The sequence below is a fragment of the Ambystoma mexicanum genome, chromosome 9 (assembly GCF_040938575.1).
Source record: "Ambystoma mexicanum isolate Mex_15411 chromosome 9, UKY_AmexF1_1, whole genome shotgun sequence".
NCBI lineage: Eukaryota > Metazoa > Chordata > Amphibia > Caudata > Ambystomatidae > Ambystoma > Ambystoma mexicanum.
The window spans coordinates 1,529,144,570-1,529,161,118 of record NC_090931.1 but is presented as its reverse complement, the minus strand read 5'-3'; the positions used below and the strand labels follow the sequence as shown (position 1 = coordinate 1,529,161,118).

The 16,549-nt window shown below is 51.0% G+C and overlaps 1 protein-coding gene across 5 annotated transcripts in view; it reads right to left on the bottom strand.

The window, feature by feature from the left end:
* The window catches only part of LOC138489434 (zinc finger protein 135-like), a 176,645-nt gene that overhangs the window by 84,209 nt on the left and 75,887 nt on the right, over positions 1–16,549 (bottom strand). The window lies entirely within an intron of this gene.

The following is a 16,549-nucleotide window of genomic DNA, read 5'->3' as shown; positions in this document are numbered from 1 at the left end:
TGCTGCCCCAGCCAGAATTGGAACGCACAAGGCGCTTCGTGGTGTAGATGCGAAGCGTGTTCGTGTACTTGGCGGGAAGGAGAGACGCTTCATCTCCCTTTCAGTGCCCCCCCCCCCACCCAACAGATGCCGACGATCAGCGCATCATGCGCCAAGTCTGCCTACTGGGGGTGGGAGGCGGGGGTCTGCGCTCTCCGCCGCCCTGTTGCTGTGCGCTCTTGGCCATCCCCACCCACCCACCCAGATTAACGAGGGCAACGGCTGCGGGCTGCCTCCGCAAAATTAAATAACTTGCAAAACAGGTTTTGGAAGGGACGCGCTCCCTGCCGCTCCCAGCTCCTGCCCTGCCCCTCCCAGCCTTGTAGTGCGATGGGAAAGCGAGCTGTGAATGTTGCTTGCACAGTTCTCCCAGGCTGCCGCCCCCCAGGGCCCCCCGGCCGCGGCAGGGGTGCTGTGTTTCCAGCTCTAGCACGGCAACAAACAGCCCCAGCCACTTCACGCGCACGACAGCAAGCGGCGGCTTTATTTATTGCATGTTGCATTTATTTCAGCACACAGAACCCAGCGGCATCTAGGCGCTACTTACGGAACGTGCACAGTACACTAGAGAGGTGCAAGGTCACGCACATTAGCTACAGGCAGAATGCGTGCGTGTCTACAGACTGAGGAGGGAGGGGGCCTGTATCAAGCGGACAGGTACACATAGGTAAGATGCGAAATGATAGGGGCCTCGGCAGGTGAAGAGAATGACGTGTGTACGTTATATTAGTGGAACTATCATTTGACCGTTTGCAAGACCCCCGTGCCTGGCACCTGCTCTGCGCAGGGGGTCCACCGCCCACACAGCCTTCAGCATGGCACACGTGTGCAAGCAGAGTTTTGCAGAGTGTTTGTGGAAAAGGACATGTATTGGTCACAGGAGCTCACAGGCAACGTGTGACAGGTGTGTTTCCATGCCAACCCAGGCATCTGACTTTGCATAAGCTGCCTGTCCCTGAAGTCGCAGCCACTAGTTCTTAAGCCACGCCCCTTGTCAGACCCCTCACTCACCCCGACGTCTCACCGCACCTGAAGCCCTGGGGGCTTGGCAGGCCTGCTACCGTGGCATCAGTCCTCTGTCCTAATCTGCGGCGCGCCCCCTGCTGCAGCCGAGTGCAAACACTTATAATGCATATAGCGCATCCCTCCCCCACCCCCGCACCATCTCATGCTCACCTCCAGCATGAGACGGTGCAGGGGTGGGGCGGGGGAGGACGGGGGATGGCAGGGGCGTTACAGAGGAACAGGGCGCTATATACATATAACAGTATTAGTTGCATGCTGGCAATTCTAATCCGCACGGGCCCTAATGGGACACATCAAGGGCCGACTTGCAGACATTTGTTACGCCAACTTACATCACCCTTGCCCCTTCCTTTCCCCACCAGTAAGGTGCAGAATGAGACATGTTTTCTTTTTGGCATAAAAAGGCCGCAGATTTATTTTCACACATAATAAGCACAGCAAACAATTGTGAAAATAGCTCGGAAGGTGCCGCGACTGCTCCGTATCCAAAACCTGCTTCCCCCCTTTTTCCCAAAGTCCATAATAGGAACAACTCCCGCAGCCCTTCGTGTCTGAGACCTGCCGGCCCCTGAAGGGGTTCGTGGGTTGAGGGAGCGCCGTTTGTTGGCGGGAAGCTGACCCCTCATTGCTACCGCAGACCCCCGCCGTTTGGGAGGTGCTGGTCCGAAAGAGCGAAGACCCTTCTGGCTTAGCAATGGCTCATTCGCAGTCTGTCTCTTGTCACTGGTCACCCTAACACCGTCACGCCACAGGTGGGTTACTGTGGCTCCACCCTTTCCTGCTTCCTAATTCCAGTGGCTTTGTAGCACATGGCCTTCTGCGCCCATCCGTACTTGCCATGAACTGAGCTGAACCAGGCTCCCGGGTACCGTAACTGAGAGGTGCCCTCGTTTATCCTACTTCAACCTTGAAATGCTCTTCTCAACCTCATATTACGCTAAAGCCAGGGACGTCATTTCACCAAAATGCCAGGGGTAGCGGAAGTGACATCACACGACCCTTGACCCCTGATGACATCACAGGAACTGATATCATTTGACCCCACCCCGAAGTGATATCGCGGGAAGCGATGGAACACGAACCTTTCACCCGTTGCCAAAACAGGAAGTGACATCACAGCATTGTACAGTACGAAAAATATGGTTACGATATCACTATAATGTGATGTACATTTCATGCAAGAATGGATTGCCATATGTAGCGTTAAGGTCAGTGTGTATAGGCCCATATTACCAAATTACTATGAATGCAAGCAGACGTCCATGACCAAATGATAATGATGTGTTACTATTTAGCACTTACACTTAAGCGCTTTATATAGAAAAAATATACACCCAATATCACCCAACCTGTCTTGGTACTCATTTATCTACCTCAGAAGGATTAAAGGCTGAGTTGAGGCGTTTAAGAACAGACTAAATCAGTGACTCACCCCCTGAAGTGTGCCTGAAATAAACCTTTAATGAGTTTAGCAATTATTGTACAGAATTCCAGAAAGACACATTATTTGGTTTCCTATTCTTTCTTATTTAGGGTCAGTGCTGAAAGTGTTAGACTTGTGGCACTCCTGTTCTTGTTTGTCTTATTATTATTTTTTTTTTAAAGGGCCTGAACATGAGAGCCAGCCACTCCAGGACCTTGCATTACAAAAAACGAAAAAAAAAAAAAAAAAAAAAAAAAGTTTTTTTTTTTATTTCTTTTTTTTTAACAGAGGTCGCAAGGGAGACCACAGAGGTCGCAAGGGAGACCTCAGAGGTCGCAGTTGCGACCTCTGGCGACCCCCAAATGACGTCCCTGGCTAAAGCCCCCCCACCAAATCCTGGTTTTTTGCCTGTCTTTGCAGGAGCTATACTGCCGGGGGAGTGTCGTTCCTGACCGGAGACCTTACTATCCCTTCTTTCCCCTTCCATCAGACCACACCTTTCCCCATCAGGCTAACTCGCCCCAGCAAGACCTTCGGTCTGCTCACCCCTTTATAGGGGCCATCGTGCTGGGGCGCGCCATCTCAGCCGGGAGCCAGCTGACCTTTCATTCTTCGTTTGCTGAAGGCCCCCTCGCCGTTAAGCTTCAAAGGGAGGCTCCAACTTCCAGCTTTTTACCAGCCATGTGGTCCCAAGCTGCCCCAGCCGACTCCTTTGCGGCTTGCCTGCCCTTGCCGGAGTGCTCCTGGGCTGCAGGAGGGCCTAGTCCTGCCGGGGTGGCCCGGGACATCCCCCTTCAACTAAACATCCTTCCTCTCTATTATTCCTTTAAGAACGCCAAGCTCCCCCGACCTTCCCAGTAGTGCTATCCCAACACGTATATTGCTTGCTGCCTACCCGGTGTGCCTTCACCAGTGCTACTTGATCATGGCCATCGGTCGGATGAAAGGCTGAGCTGGGCCTGCTACCCATTCCTGCTGAATAATCCCCTCCTCGCGTCACCTTGCAGCTTTGGTACGCATGGCCAATGGCCCCGCGTCCTAACACCAAAACTCTACAGTGATGAGGACCATAACCCCATTACCTCCCCCATCGAACAGGAGACACTCTTATCCAAATGTCTCCCTTTGGGCCTGTAAAGGCACCTCCTCCCCCACCCCCTTCTATAACCTGTTTCTTTCAAGCAAGGCACTGAGTTTAACCCCACGCCACAATGCCCGTTACGCCTTCCACCTTGCCGGTTGCCGAGACCATCAACCACCCGCTGTCTTTCGTGCCCATATTCCGAACTTCGCTCCCCCAATACCCACGCTGTCTCTTGGCACGCTTCCCCCTGTCGGCCGCCGACCACCCCCTTGCTTATTTCACGACGGAGTATAACGCAGCCTCTGCGTTCCTATTTTCTGCGCCGACCGTAGCGGCCCGTTCCATTAGGCTCAACGCAGCTAGCATTGTGGGCATATCAAATGGCAGAAACACCGGCACCCATTCCAAGTCACTCGTACCCGTTATTATCCTCCTCGTGCTGCCAAATTTACCATTAAATGATAACCTTGTTGAACCCCTGCTATCCCTATGGGGTAACTCTTTGCCTAGCGAAACTCAGTGCAGCCAGCCGACGCAACCCTAAGCGCCGCACGCCGCATAATTACTTCAAAACAAGGTAAGTGCCCGCAATCCTTAGCCTCTTAGCCTTATGAGAGGTAAGCGCCCGCAATCCTTAGCCTTATGAAAGGTAAGCGCCCGCAATCCTTAGCCTCATGAAAGGTAAGCGCCCGCAATCCTTAGCCTCATGAAAGGTAAGCTCCCGCAATCCTTAGTCTCATGAAAGGTAAGAGCCCGCAATCCTTAGCCTTATGAAAGGCAAGCGCCCGCAATCCTTTGCCTCATGAAAGGTAAGCGCCCGCAATCCATAGCCTCATGAAAGGTAAGCGCCCGCAATCCTTAGCCTCATGAAAGGTAAGCGCCCGCAATCCTTAGCCTCATGAAAGGTAAGCTCCCGCAATCCTTAGTCTCATGAAAGGTAAGAGCCCGCAATCCTTAGCCTCATGAGAGGTAAGCGCCCGCAATCCTTAGCCTCATGAAAGGTAAGCGCCCGCAATCCTTAGCCTCATGAAAGGTAAACGCCAGCAATCCTTAGCCTTATGAAAGGTAAGCGCCCGCAATCCTTAGCCTCATGAAAGGTAAGCGCCCGCAATCCTTAGCCTTATGAAAGGCAAGCGCCCGCAATCCTTAGCCTTATGAAAGGTAAGCGTCCGCAATCCTTAGCCTTATGAAAGGTAAGCGCCCGCAATCCTTAGCCTCATAAAAGGTAAGCGCCCGCAATCCTTAGCCTCATAAAAGGTAAGCGCCCGCAATCCTTAGCCTCATAAAAGGTAAGCGCCTGCAATCCTTAGCCTTATGAAAGGTAAGCGCCCACAATCCTTAGCCTCATGAAAGGTAAGCGCCCGCAATCCTTAGCCTCTTAGGCTTATGAGAGGTAAGCGCCCGCAATCCTGAGCCTTATGAAAGGTAAGCGCCCGCAATCCTTAGCCTTATGAAAGGTAAGCGCCCGCAATCCTTACCCTTATGAAAGGTAAGCGCCTGCAATCCTTACCCTTATGAAAGGTAAGCGTCTGCAATCCTTAGCCTTATGAAAGGTAAACGCCAGCAATCCTTAGCCTTATGAAAGGTAAGCGCCCGCAATCCTTAGCCTCATGAAAGGTAAGCGCCCGCAATCCTTAGCCTTATGAAAGGCAAGCGCCCGCAATCCTTAGCCTTATGAAAGGTAAGCGCCCGCAATCCTTAGCCTTATGAAAGGTAAGCGCCCGCAATCCTTAGCCTCATAAAAGGTAAGCGCCCGCAATCCTTAGCCTCATAAAAGGTAAGCGCCCGCAATCCTTAGCCTCATAAAAGGTAAACGCCAGCAATCCTTAGCCTTATGAAAGGTAAACGCCAGCAATCCTTAGCCTTATGAAAGGTAAGCGCCCGCAATCCTTAGCCTCATGAAAGGTAAGCGCCCGCAATCCTTAGCCTTATGAAAGGCAAGCGCCCGCAATCCTTAGCCTCATGAGAGGTAAGCGTCCGCAATCCTTAGCCTTATGAAAGGTAAGCGCCCGGAATCCTTAGCCTTATGAAAGGTAAGCGCCCGCAATCCTTAGCCTCATAAAAGGTAAGCGCCCGCAATCCTTAGCCTTATGAAAGGTAAGCGCCCGCAATCCTTAGCCTTATGAAAGGTAAGCGCCCACAATCCTTAGCCTCATGAAAGGTAAGCACCCGCAATCCTTAGCCTCTTAGGCTTATGAGAGGTAAGCGCCTGCAATCCTTAGCCTTATGAAAGGTAAGCGCCCGCAATCCTTAGCCTTATGAAAGGTAAGCGTCCGCAATACTTACCCTTATGAAAGGTAAGCACCCGCAATCCTTAGCCTCATGAAAGGTAAGCGCCAGCAATCCTTAGCCTCATGAAAGGTAAGCGTCCGCAATCCTTAGCCTCTTAGCCTTATGAGAGGTAAGCGCCTGCAATCCTTAGCCTTATGAAAGGTAAGCGCCCGCAATCCTTAGCCTCATGAAGGGTAAGCGCCCGCAATCCTTAGCCTCATGAAGGGTAAGCGCCCGCAATCCTTAGCCTCATGAAGGGTAAGCGCCCGCAATCCTTAGCCTCATGAAAGGTAAGTGCCCGCAATCTTTAGCCTTATGAAAGGTAAGTGCCCGCAATCCTTAGCCTTATGAAAGGTAAGCGCCCGCAATCCTTTGCCTCATGAAATGTAAGCGCCCGCAAACCTTAGCCTTATGAAAGGTAAGCGCCCGCAATCCTTATCCTCATGAAAGGTAAGCGTCCGCAATCCTTAGCCTTATGAAAGGTAAGCGCCCGCAATCCTTAGCCTTATGAAAGGTAAGCGTCTGCAATCCTTAGCCTTATGAAAGGTAAGCGCCCGCAATCCTTAGCCTTATGAAAGGTAAGCGTCCGCAATCCTTACCCTTATGAAAGGTAAGCACCCGCAATCCTTAGCCTCATGAAAGGTAAGCGCCAGCAATCCTTAGCCTCATGAAAGGTAAGCGTCCGCAATCCTTAGCCTCTTAGCCTTATGAGAGGTAAGCGCCCACAATCCTTAGCCTTATGAAAGGTAAGCACCCGCAATCCTTAGCCTCATGAAAGGTAAGCGCCCGCAATCCTTAGCCTCTTAGCCTTATGAGAGGTAAGCGCCTGCAATCCTTAGCCTTATGAAAGGTAAGCGCCCGCAATCCTTAGCCTTATGAAAGGTAAGCGCCCCCAATCCTTAGCCTCATGAAAGGTAAGCGTCCGCAATCCTTAGCCGTATGAAAGGTAAGCGCCCGCAATCCTTAGCCTTATGAAAGGTAAGCGTCCGCAATCCTTAGCCTCATGAAAGGTAAGCGCCCGCAATCCTTAGCCTTATGAAAGGTAAGCGCCCGCAATCCTTAGCCTCATGACAGGTAAGCACCCGCAATCCTTAGCCTCTTAGCCTTATTAGAGGTAAGCGCCTGCAATCCTTAGCCTTATGAAAGGTAAGCGCCCGGAATCCTTAGCCTCATGAAAGGTAAGCGCCCGGAATCCTTAGCCTTATGAAAGGTAAGCGCCTGCAATCCATAGCCTCATGAATGGTAAGCGCCCGCAATCCTTAGCCTCATGAAAGGTAAGCGCCCGCAATCCTTAGCCTCATGAAGGGTAAGCGCCCGCAATCCTTAGTCTTATGAAAGGTAAGCGCCCGGTAAGCCCCCGCAATCCTTAGCCTCATGAAAGGTAAGCGCCCGCAATCCTTAGCCTCATGAAAGGTAAGCGTCCGCAATCCTTAGCCTTATGAAAGGTAAGCGCCCGCAATCCTTAGCCTCATGAAGGGTAAGCGCCCACAATCTTTAGCCTTATGAAAGGTAAGTGCCCGCAATCCTTAGCCTCATGAAGGGTAAGCGCCTGCAATCCTTAGCCTTATGAAAGGTAAGCGCCCGGTAAGCGCCCGTAATCCTTTGCCTCATGAAATGTAAGCGCCCGCAAACCTTAGCCTTATGACAGGTAAGCGCCCGCAATCCTTAGCCTCTTAGCCTCATGAAGGGTAAGCGCCCGCAATCCTTAGCCTCATGAAAGGTAAGCGCCCGCAATCTTTAGCCTTATGAAAGGTAAATGCCCGCAATCCTTAGCCTCATGAAGGGAAAGTGCCCGCAATCCTTAGCCTCATGAAAGGTAATCGCCCGCAATCCTTAGCCTTATGAAAGGTAAGCTCCCGCAATCCTTAGCCTCATGAAAGGTAAATGCCCGCAATCCTTAGCCTCATGAAGGGAAAGTGCCCGCAATCCTTAGCCTCATGAAAGGTAAGCGCCCGCAATCCTTAGCCTTATGAAAGGTAAGCGCCCGCAATCCTTAGCCTCATGAAAGGTAAGCGCCCGCAATACTTAGCCTCATGAAAGGTAAGCACCCGCAATCCTTAGCCTTATGAAAGGTAAGTGCCCGCAATCCTTAGCCTCATGAAGGGTAAGCGCCTGCAATCCTTAGCCTCATGAAAGGTAAGCGCCTGCAATCCTTAGCCTCATGAAAGGTAAGCGCCCGGTAAGCGCCCGCAATCCTTTGCCTCATGAAATGTAAGCGCCCGCAATCTTTAGCCTTATGACAGGTAAGCGCCCGCAATCCTTAGCCTCTTAGCCTCATGAAAGGTAAGCGCCCGCAATCCTTAGCCTCTTAGCCTCATGAAAGGTAAGCGCCAACAATCCTTTGCCTCATGAAATGTAAGCACCCGCAATCCTTAGCCTCATGAGAGGTAAGCGCCCACAATCCTTAGCCTCATGAAAGGTAAGCGCCCGCAATCCTTAGCCTCATGAAAGGTAAGCGCCCCAAATCCGTAGCCTCTTAGCCTTATGAGAGGTAAGCGCCCGCAATCCTTAGCCTTATGAAAGGTAAGCGCCCGCAATCCTTAGCCTTATGAAAGGTAAGCGTCCGCAATCCTTACCCTTATGAAAGGTAAGCACCCGCAATCCTTAGCCTCATGAAAGGTAAGCGCCAGCAATCCTTAGCCTCATGAAAGGTAAGCGTCCGCAATCCTTAGCCTCTTAGCCTTATGAGAGGTAAGCGCCCACAATCCTTAGCCTTATGAAAGGTAAGCACCCGCAATCCTTAGCCTCATGAAAGGTAAGCGCCCGCAATCCTTAGCCTCTTAGCCTTATGAGAGGTAAGCGCCTGCAATCCTGAGCCTTATGAAAGGTAAGCGCCCGCAATCCTTATCCTCATGAAAGGTAAGCGTCCGCAATCCTTAGCCTTATGAAAGGTAAGCGCCCGCAATCCTTAGCCTTATGAAAGGTAAGCGTCTGCAATCCTTAGCCTCATGAAAGGTAAGCGCCCGCAATCCTTAGCCTTATGAAAGGTAAGTGCCCGCAATCCTTAGCCTCATGAAAGGTAAGCACCCGCAATCCTTAGCCTCTTAGCCTTATGAGAGGTAAGCGCCTGCAATCCTTAGCCTTATGAAAGGTAAGCGCCCGGAATCCTTAGCCTCATGAAAGGTAAGCGCCCGGAATCCTTAGCCTTATGAAAGGTAAGCGCCCGCAATCCTTAGCCTCATGAAAGGTAAGCGCCCGCAATCCTTAGCCTCATGAAGGGTAAGCGCCCACAATCTTTAGCCTTATGAAAGGTAAGTGCCCCCAATCCTTAGCCTCATGAAGGGTAAGCGCCTGCAATCCTTAGCCTTATGAAAGGTAAGCGCCCGGTAAGTGCCCGTAATCCTTTGCCTCATGAAATGTAAGCGCCCACAAACCTTAGCCTTATGACAGGTAAGCGCCCGCAATCCTTAGCCTCTTAGCCTCATGAAGGGTAAGCGCCCGCAATCCTTAGCCTCTTAGCCTTATGAAAGGTAAGCGCCCGGTAAGCGCCCACAATCCTTTGCCTCATGAAATGTAAGCGCCCGCAATCCTTAGCCTCATGAAAGGTAAGCGCCCGCAATCTTTAGCCTTATGAAAGGTAAGTGCCCGCAATCCTTATCCTCATGAAAGGTAAGCGCCCGCAATCTTTAGCCTTATGAAAGGTAAGCGCCCGCAATCCTTAGCCTCATGAAAGGTAAGCGCCCGCAATCCTTAGCCTCATGAAAGGTAAGCTCCCGCAATCCTTAGTCTCATGAAAGGTAAGAGCCCGCAATCCTTAGCCTTATGAAAGGCAAGCGCCCGCAATCCTTTGCCTCATGAAAGGTAAGCGCCCGCAATCCATAGCCTCATGAAAGGTAAGCGCCCGCAATCCTTAGCCTCATGAAAGGTAAGCGCCCGCAATCCTTAGCCTCATGAAAGGTAAGCTCCCGCAATCCTTAGTCTCATGAAAGGTAAGAGCCCGCAATCCTTAGCCTCATGAGAGGTAAGCGCCCGCAATCCTTAGCCTCATGAAAGGTAAGCGCCCGCAATCCTTAGCCTCATGAAAGGTAAACGCCAGCAATCCTTAGCCTTATGAAAGGTAAGCGCCCGCAATCCTTAGCCTCATGAAAGGTAAGCGCCCGCAATCCTTAGCCTTATGAAAGGCAAGCGCCCGCAATCCTTAGCCTCATGAGAGGTAAGCGTCCGCAATCCTTAGCCTTATGAAAGGTAAGCGCCCGCAATCCTTAGCCTCATAAAAGGTAAGCGCCCGCAATCCTTAGCCTCATAAAAGGTAAGCGCCCGCAATCCTTAGCCTCATAAAAGGTAAGCGCCTGCAATCCTTAGCCTTATGAAAGGTAAGCGCCCACAATCCTTAGCCTCATGAAAGGTAAGCGCCCGCAATCCTTAGCCTCTTAGGCTTATGAGAGGTAAGCGCCCGCAATCCTGAGCCTTATGAAAGGTAAGCGCCCGCAATCCTTAGCCTTATGAAAGGTAAGCGCCCGCAATCCTTACCCTTATGAAAGGTAAGCGCCTGCAATCCTTACCCTTATGAAAGGTAAGCGTCTGCAATCCTTAGCCTTATGAAAGGTAAACGCCAGCAATCCTTAGCCTTATGAAAGGTAAGCGCCCGCAATCCTTAGCCTCATGAAAGGTAAGCGCCCGCAATCCTTAGCCTTATGAAAGGCAAGCGCCCGCAATCCTTAGCCTCATGAGAGGTAAGCGCCTGCAATCCTTAGCCTCATAAAAGGTAAGCGCCCGCAATCCTTAGCCTCATAAAAGGTAAGCGCCCGCAATCCTTAGCCTCATGAAAGGTAAGCGCCCGCAATCCTTAGCCTTATGAAAGGTAAGCGCCCGCAATCCTTAGCCTCATAAAAGGTAAGCGCCCGCAATCCTTAGCCTCATAAAAGGTAAGCGCCCGCAATCCTTAGCCTCATAAAAGGTAAACGCCAGCAATCCTTAGCCTTATGAAAGGTAAACGCCAGCAATCCTTAGCCTTATGAAAGGTAAGCGCCCGCAATCCTTAGCCTCATGAAAGGTAAGCGCCCGCAATCCTTAGCCTTATGAAAGGCAAGCGCCCGCAATCCTTAGCCTCATGAGAGGTAAGCGTCCGCAATCCTTAGCCTTATGAAAGGTAAGCGCCCGGAATCCTTAGCCTTATGAAAGGTAAGCGCCCGCAATCCTTAGCCTCATAAAAGGTAAGCGCCCGCAATCCTTAGCCTTATGAAAGGTAAGCGCCCGCAATCCTTAGCCTTATGAAAGGTAAGCGCCCACAATCCTTAGCCTCATGAAAGGTAAGCACCCGCAATCCTTAGCCTCTTAGGCTTATGAGAGGTAAGCGCCTGCAATCCTTAGCCTTATGAAAGGTAAGCGCCCGCAATCCTTAGCCTTATGAAAGGTAAGCGTCCGCAATCCTTACCCTTATGAAAGGTAAGCACCCGCAATCCTTAGCCTCATGAAAGGTAAGCGCCAGCAATCCTTAGCCTCATGAAAGGTAAGCGTCCGCAATCCTTAGCCTCTTAGCCTTATGAGAGGTAAGCGCCTGCAATCCTTAGCCTTATGAAAGGTAAGCGCCCGCAATCCTTAGCCTCATGAAGGGTAAGCGCCCGCAATCCTTAGCCTCATGAAGGGTAAGCGCCCGCAATCCTTAGCCTCATGAAGGGTAAGCGCCCGCAATCCTTAGCCTCATGAAAGGTAAGTGCCCGCAATCTTTAGCCTTATGAAAGGTAAGTGCCCGCAATCCTTAGCCTTATGAAAGGTAAGCGCCCGCAATCCTTAGCCTCATGAAATGTAAGCGCCCGCAAACCTTAGCCTTATGAAAGGTAAGCGCCCGCAATCCTTATCCTCATGAAAGGTAAGCGTCCGCAATCCTTAGCCTTATGAAAGGTAAGCGCCCGCAATCCTTAGCCTTATGAAAGGTAAGCGTCTGCAATCCTTAGCCTTATGAAAGGTAAGCGCCCGCAATCCTTAGCCTTATGAAAGGTAAGCGTCCGCAATCCTTACCCTTATGAAAGGTAAGCACCCGCAATCCTTAGCCTCATGAAAGGTAAGCGCCAGCAATCCTTAGCCTCATGAAAGGTAAGCGTCCGCAATCCTTAGCCTCTTAGCCTTATGAGAGGTAAGCGCCCACAATCCTTAGCCTTATGAAAGGTAAGCACCCGCAATCCTTAGCCTCATGAAAGGTAAGCGCCCGCAATCCTTAGCCTCTTAGCCTTATGAGAGGTAAGCGCCTGCAATCCTTAGCCTTATGAAAGGTAAGCGCCCGCAATCCTTAGCCTTATGAAAGGTAAGCGCCCCCAATCCTTAGCCTCATGAAAGGTAAGCGTCCGCAATCCTTAGCCGTATGAAAGGTAAGCGCCCGCAATCCTTAGCCTTATGAAAGGTAAGCGTCCGCAATCCTTAGCCTCATGAAAGGTAAGCGCCCGCAATCCTTAGCCTTATGAAAGGTAAGCGCCCGCAATCCTTAGCCTCATGACAGGTAAGCACCCGCAATCCTTAGCCTCTTAGCCTTATTAGAGGTAAGCGCCTGCAATCCTTAGCCTTATGAAAGGTAAGCGCCCGGAATCCTTAGCCTCATGAAAGGTAAGCGCCCGGAATCCTTAGCCTTATGAAAGGTAAGCGCCTGCAATCCTTAGCCTCATGAAAGGTAAGCGCCCGCAATCCTTAGCCTCATGAAGGGTAAGCGCCCGCAATCCTTAGTCTTATGAAAGGTAAGCGCCCGGTAAGCCCCCGCAATCCTTAGCCTCATGAAAGGTAAGCGCCCGCAATCCTTAGCCTCATGAAAGGTAAGCGTCCGCAATCCTTAGCCTTATGAAAGGTAAGCGCCCGCAATCCTTAGCCTCATGAAGGGTAAGCGCCTGCAATCCTTAGCCTTATGAAAGGTAAGCGCCCGGTAAGCGCCCGTAATCCTTTGCCTCATGAAATGTAAGCGCCCACAAACCTTAGCCTTATGACAGGTAAGCGCCCGCAATCCTTAGCCTCTTAGCCTCATGAAGGGTAAGCGCCCGCAATCCTTAGCCTCATGAAAGGTAAGCGCCCGCAATCTTTAGCCTTATGAAAGGTAAATGCCCGCAATCCTTAGCCTCATGAAGGGAAAGTGCCCGCAATCCTTAGCCTCATGAAAGGTAATCGCCCGCAATCCTTAGCCTTATGAAAGGTAAGCTCCCGCAATCCTTAGCCTCATGAAAGGTAAATGCCCGCAATCCTTAGCCTCATGAAGGGAAAGTGCCCGCAATCCTTAGCCTCATGAAAGGTAAGCGCCCGCAATCCTTAGCCTTATGAAAGGTAAGCGCCCGCAATCCTTAGCCTCATGAAAGGTAAACGCCCGCAATACTTAGCCTCATGAAAGGTAAGCACCCGCAATCCTTAGCCTTATGAAAGGTAAGTGCCCGCAATCCTTAGCCTCATGAAGGGTAAGCGCCTGCAATCCTTAGCCTCATGAAAGGTAAGCGCCTGCAATCCTTAGCCTCATGAAAGGTAAGCGCCCGGTAAGCGCCCGCAATCCTTTGCCTCATGAAATGTAAGCGCCCGCAATCTTTAGCCTTATGACAGGTAAGCGCCCGCAATCCTTAGCCTCTTAGCCTCATGAAAGGTAAGCGCCCGCAATCCTTAGCCTCTTAGCCTCATGAAAGGTAAGCGCCAACAATCCTTTGCCTCATGAAATGTAAGCACCCGCAATCCTTAGCCTCATGAGAGGTAAGCGCCCACAATCCTTAGCCTCATTAAAGGTAAGCGCCCGCAATCCTTAGCCTCATGAAAGGTAAGCGCCCCAAATCCGTAGCCTCTTAGCCTTATGAGAGGTAAGCGCCCGCAATCCTTAGCCTTATGAAAGGTAAGCGCCCGCAATCCTTAGCCTTATGAAAGGTAAGCGTCCGCAATCCTTACCCTTATGAAAGGTAAGCACCCGCAATCCTTAGCCTCATGAAAGGTAAGCGCCAGCAATCCTTAGCCTCATGAAAGGTAAGCGTCCGCAATCCTTAGCCTCTTAGCCTTATGAGAGGTAAGCGCCCACAATCCTTAGCCTTATGAAAGGTAAGCACCCGCAATCCTTAGCCTCATGAAAGGTAAGCGCCCGCAATCCTTAGCCTCTTAGCCTTATGAGAGGTAAGCGCCCGCAATCCTGAGCCTTATGAAAGGTAAGCGCCCGCAATCCTTATCCTCATGAAAGGTAAGCGTCCGCAATCCTTAGCCTTATGAAAGGTAAGCGCCCGCAATCCTTAGCCTTATGAAAGGTAAGCGTCTGCAATCCTTAGCCTCATGAAAGGTAAGCGCACGCAATCCTTAGCCTTATGAAAGGTAAGTGCCCGCAATCCTTAGCCTCATGAAAGGTAAGCACCCGCAATCCTTAGCCTCTTAGCCTTATGAGAGGTAAGCGCCTGCAATCCTTAGCCTTATGAAAGGTAAGCGCCCGGAATCCTTAGCCTCATGAAAGGTAAGCGCCCAGAATCCTTAGCCTTATGAAAGGTAAGCGCCCGCAATCCTTAGCCTCATGAAAGGTAAGCGCCCGCAATCCTTAGCCTCATGAAGGGTAAGCGCCCACAATCTTTAGCCTTATGAAAGGTAAGTGCCCGCAATCCTTAGCCTCATGAAGGGTAAGCGCCTGCAATCCTTAGCCTTATGAAAGGTAAGCGCCCGGTAAGTGCCCGTAATCCTTTGCCTCATGAAATGTAAGCGCCCACAAACCTTAGCCTTATGACAGGTAAGCGCCCGCAATCCTTAGCCTCTTAGCCTCATGAAGGGTAAGCGCCCGCAATCCTTAGCCTCTTAGCCTTATGAAAGGTAAGCGCCCGGTAAGCGCCCACAATCCTTTGCCTCATGAAATGTAAGCGCCCGCAATCCTTAGCCTCATGAAAGGTAAGCGCCCGCAATCTTTAGCCTTATGAAAGGTAAGTGCCCGCAATCCTTATCCTCATGAAAGGTAAGCGCCCGCAATCTTTAGCCTTATGAAAGGTAAATGCCCGCAATCCTTAGCCTCATGAAGGGAAAGTGCCCGCAATCCTTAGCCTTATGAAAGGCAAGCGCCCGCAATCCTTTGCCTCATGAGAGGTAAGCGCCCGCAATCCATAGCCTCATGAAAGGTAAGCGCCCGCAATCCTTAGCCTCATGAAAGGTAAGCGCCCGCAATCCTTAGCCTCATGAGAGGTAAGCGCCCGCAATCCTTAGCCTCATGAAAGGTAAGCGCCCGCAATCCTTAGCCTCATGAAAGGTAAACGCCAGCAATCCTTAGCCTTATGAAAGGTAAGCGCCCGCAATCCTTAGCCTCATGAAAGGTAAGCGCCCGCAATCCTTAGCCTTATGAAAGGCAAGCGCCCGCAATCCTTAGCCTCATGAGAGGTAAGCGTCCGCAATCCTTAGCCTTATGAAAGGTAAGCGCCCGCAATCCTTAGCCTCATAAAAGGTAAGCGCCCGCAATCCTTAGCCTCATAAAAGGTAAGCGCCCGCAATCCTTAGCCTCATAAAAGGTAAGCGCCTGCAATCCTTAGCCTTATGAAAGGTAAGCGCCCACAATCCTTAGCCTCATGAAAGGTAAGCGCCCGCAATCCTTAGCCTCTTAGGCTTATGAGAGGTAAGCGCCCGCAATCCTGAGCCTTATGAAAGGTAAGCGCCCGCAATCCTTAGCCTTATGAAAGGTAAGCGCCCGCAATCCTTACCCTTATGAAAGGTAAGCGCCTGCAATCCTTACCCTTATGAAAGGTAAGCGTCTGCAATCCTTAGCCTTATGAAAGGTAAGCGCCCGCAATCCTTAGCCTCATGAAAGGTAAGCGCCCGCAATCCTTAGCCTCATAAAAGGTAAACGCCAGCAATCCTTAGCCTTATGAAAGGTAAACGCCAGCAATCCTTAGCCTTATGAAAGGTAAGCGCCCGCAATCCTTAGCCTCATGAAAGGTAAGCGCCCGCAATCCTTAGCCTTATGAAAGGCAAGCGCCCGCAATCCTTAGCCTCATGAGAGGTAAGCGTCCGCAATCCTTAGCCTTATGAAAGGTAAGCGCCCGCAATCCTTAGCCTCATAAAAGGTAAGCGCCCGCAATCCTTAGCCTCATAAAAGGTAAGCGCCCGCAATCCTTAGCCTTATGAAAGGTAAGCGCCCGCAATCCTTAGCCTCATAAAAGGTAAGCGCCCGCAATCCTTAGCCTCATAAAAGGTAAGCGCCCGCAATCCTTAGCCTTATGAAAGGTAAGCGCCCGCAATCCTTAGCCTTATGAAAGGTAAGCGCCCACAATCCTTAGCCTCATGAAAGGTAAGCACCCGCAATCCTTAGCCTCTTAGGCTTATGAGAGGTAAGCGCCTGCAATCCTTAGCCTTATGAAAGGTAAGCGCCCGGAATCCTTAGCCTCATGAAAGGTAAGCGCCCGCAATCCTTAGCCTCATGAAGGGTAAGCGCCCGCAATCCTTAGCCTCATGAAAGGTAAGTGCCCGCAATCTTTAGCCTTATGAAAGGTAAGTGCCCGCAATCCTTAGCCTTATGAAATGTAAGCGCCCGCAAACCTTAGCCTTATGAAAGGTAAGCGCCCGCAATCCTTATCCTCATGAAAGGTAAGCGTCCGCAATCCTTAGCCTTATGAAAGGTAAGCGCCCGCAATCCTTAGCCTTATGAAAGGTAAGCGTCTGCAATCCTTAGCCTTATGAAAGGTAAGCGCCCGCAATCCTTAGCCTTATGAAAGGTAAGCGTCCGCAATCCTTACCCTTATGAAAGGTAAGCACCCGCAATCCTTAGCCTCATGAAAGGTAAGCGCCAGCAATCCTTAGCCTCA